This window comes from Triticum aestivum, chromosome 6A, assembly GCF_018294505.1.
Source record: "Triticum aestivum cultivar Chinese Spring chromosome 6A, IWGSC CS RefSeq v2.1, whole genome shotgun sequence".
NCBI lineage: Eukaryota > Viridiplantae > Streptophyta > Magnoliopsida > Poales > Poaceae > Triticum > Triticum aestivum.
Window position 1 is genome coordinate 577,205,729 of NC_057809.1, and position 3,682 is coordinate 577,209,410.

The 3,682-nt window shown below is 46.1% G+C and overlaps 1 pseudogene; it reads left to right on the plus strand.

The window, feature by feature from the left end:
- Window positions 1-1,845: 1,845 nt before the first annotated feature.
- Window positions 1,846-3,682, plus strand: part of LOC123128645 (RRP12-like protein) — a 7,670-nt pseudogene continuing 5,833 nt past the window's right edge.

A 3,682-nucleotide genomic window follows, 5' to 3' on the forward strand; every position in this document is an offset into this window, starting at 1 on the left:
CCGCCCGTCCGCGCGCTGTCCGTTTCACCCCAAAACCGGCGCAAACTTGGGCCGGGGATGGGTCGAAAGAAGACACAAAGCGGATAAAAGTCCGTCTGCGCCCGCGCGCTGGGCCGTCTGGTTTGTCCATTTACCCCAAACGGACGGGGGCGGACAGGATAGGGTCGCGCGATGGAGTTGGCCTAACATGATCATAGATGACAAGTGGGAGCAGCCACCAAACTATCGCTATGCAAATGAGGGGAACAAAATTAAATACCACCATTTAAGCATAACGACATATTGAAAACCATGCGGGTCATGAACAACTTTGTGATGATCTAGTTGAGCATTTGTGGCTGCTTCATGGTCAATAAACTTCTTCGTATTATGTTCTATTTCGAATGATTTGTACCATTTTGTTATGTTTGAATTTCAATTCCAATTTCAAACCAAATTTCATAAATTGTTGATTTAAAATTATTATCACATATGTGTGCCTGATATAACATTGTTCAGATTATTATGGTGATACTATAGATATGAATCTGTCATCTGTATGCTTGTTTAATGCAAAATGTATGTCATTTGTATGCTAGTTTAATGGGGAACAGAAAAAATAGATATTAGGGGAAGATGTTTATAGAAACTAAGAAAATACCTCACCAAACAACTTCTCGTAAATTTTATGGATGTCGTCATCCTGTAAAACTACTTTTACGGGGAGTTTTTACATGGGTTGTTGGACATGCTCTTAGATTTGTTTTCATGTGTCTATCATCGACACAAAATTCTTTTGTAGTGACTGATGAGGCATGGGTCACTAGTGAAATGCCTGCAGTGACTTCAGTTAGTTTAAGATCACAAAATTTATCGAAGAAATACACATGCTTTGTTGTAAATGGTACTTGTGTGTAAGTGTCGCTGTTGTCACTTTACTCACATTTTTATTCAACCACTTGTACCCATGATTTTGTGAACGATATGTTTCAAACTTTCTTTCTATGCTTTGGAATTCATGAAATTCCACATATGTCCTTACAAACTAGTCCCTTAAAATCGATCCCTATTGGGGACCCATACACCCGAGCTCCCAGGGCACTTTTTGACGAATCCTATAGTTCTTGTCGATGACCCGAGAACGAGCTCCTATTGGTGAGCTCTTGTTGAAGATCGATATTGTTTTAGAAAAAAGGCGCAAGAAGCTAAATTAATAAAGCCATCATGGAGATAGTTAAACATGATTGTTGTTGTCATACGCTCTCTTAGAGTTTTTTCTACAAAGACCGAGTAAAATGCCGAAACACACATTCACACAAACACACCACACGACCCCTATTGTGGATGGATCAAAGATTGGCAGAGTCATCACTTGTACCTCGCTATCTACAATAACATCTTCTCCTATTAAAAGATAATACCGTCTTAATAAAACACACAAAGGTTTGACCCTACCATGTTCAAGGTACACTCATCTCCCTAATCATCCAATCAAAGATTCATTCCCAAGAATCGGAAGAGTTTATTATCACTAGTTGCACGATAAAAAAATACCTAAAAAGAGAGTGCATGCTTAGTAGTCGGTTTGCATAGGTCGGGGGTTTCAACCTCCTTTTCGAACAAGAAAAATAATAGCAGTAGGACGCCCGATACGCAAAATTCAAGTAGTTTTTTTTGGAACAAAAAAGACAAATGCAAGTTTTTTTTAGTAGTTGTGTTACGGGCTGGTTTATTTCCCCTCTGGCCAGCCCATAGCCCACACAAAATGAAATCCCCCATTTGATGTGCATCCAGCCCACTGAAACCTCCCGAAAGGCCCACCCACATTCGCGCCCCACGAAACAAAACGAGCCAGCCCGTCTCCCCCAACCTCCCCAAAACCCTAGCGCCTCCTCCCCCTAAAAGCTTCGGCCGCGCGCGCCGCTCCGCCGCACGCCCGCCACCGCAACCATGGCCGACGTCGACATGGAGGAGCTCCCCCAGACGCCCCGCTCGGTGGCCGGCGACGACCCCGACCTCTCCCTGTTCTCCGGCGAGGCCGACCTCGCCGCGGCCATCCTCGCCCGCCTCGGCGCCTCGCGGCGGGAGGACGACGAGCACCTCTGCGCCACCGCCGCCTCCTTGGCGCAGACCGTCAGGGACAGCGGCCTCCCCGCCTCTACCGTCGCCTACTACGGGGCGGCGGCCGCCGCGCTGGACCCGCTCGCGCGCGCGGGGCCCGCGGCCGCCGACAGCCACGTCGCGGGCGCGCTCCTCGCGTTCCTCTCCGCGGCGATCCCCGCGCTCCCGACCGCCGTGGTGCGCTCCCGCGGCCGCGAGGTCGCTGACGACGTGGCGCGCGTGCTCGAGTTCCCCTCCACGCCCGACTCCGGCGTGAGGGCCGGGGTGAGGTGCCTCGCGCACTTGATATCCGCGGGAGACAAGTCCAGCTGGCAGGCGGTGGAGCCGCTCTACGCCGTGGTGCTACGGCTCGTCACCGATGATCGGCCCAAGGTAAACTACCATCAATTCTGAGTTGAAAATTGGTGGCTTACAGTCTTATCGGGACATCTAGTATAAGATTAACGCAAGTGTTTGATCAACATGTTGAAGATTATTCATGGTTTACTTTAATGGGCTGCAGGTGAGAAATCAATCTCATTCTTGCTTGCGAGATATTCTCCTGAGTTTTCAGAGAAAAGCTATTTTGGTTCCGGCAAGTGACGGAATCGCAAGATGTTTTGAACGACTTCTGCTGCTTGCTGGAGGATCCAATGATGCAAACACTGGTTCAGCAGCAGAAGGACCCAAGGGGGCTAAGGATGTCATACATATGTTAGATGCTCTTAAGTGCTGCCTTCCTCTCATGGCATCCAAGCCCTCCAATACCATCTTAAAGTATTTTACAGCACTGTTGGGTCTGCGTCAACCAATTGTGACAAAGAGTATATTGGAGAATCTGCATGCTGTTGGTGACAGCCCAACTGTGCAGCTTAAACCTGATATGCTATTGGATCTCATGTGTTCTCTCGGGATGTCAGTCTCCACTGAAAGAAAATCAGGAGATGAACTCGCTTCAATCGCACGGCTTCTAAATATTGGCACTAGAAAAGTTTATAGTCAGAATAAGCACATATTTGTTGTAAAGCTCCCACTAGTGTTTACTTCACTTGGAGGTTGGTGATTTTCATAAATTTGGCATTTCTAAGTTTATTGGCATTCCTTGGTTGTTATGTGTTACTTACAAGTTACAAATCATATTAATCTCTCTCTTCCAAATTATTTCTCAGATATATTGGCAAGTGAATTTGAAGAAGCTAGATTTTGTGCGGTGGAGACTTTCAAAGGATTAATAGATAATTGCATTGATGAAAACATGGTGTCTCAGGGGATCGACCAGATTAAGGCTAGACATAAAGGGGTGAGATCTAACCCCACAGTCATAGAGAAGATATGTGCTATCCTGGAGGGCTTGCTAGATGTACGCTGCAGTGATGTATGGGACAAATCATTTCTTGTAATTTCATTGGCATTTGATACGTTAGGTAAGTATACCGCTGTTTTCATCCTTATCTTATGTGTTGGCATTGTGTTGTTAGTCTTAAGTTTCTAATGCTTTGTAACTCTCATTAGTTGGCACTTGGCAATGCTTGGCTTGAGGCTTTGTTTGCAGTACTGTAGTATTTTTTTAAAGCGCCTATTTATTTTTGCAATGCAATGGTAT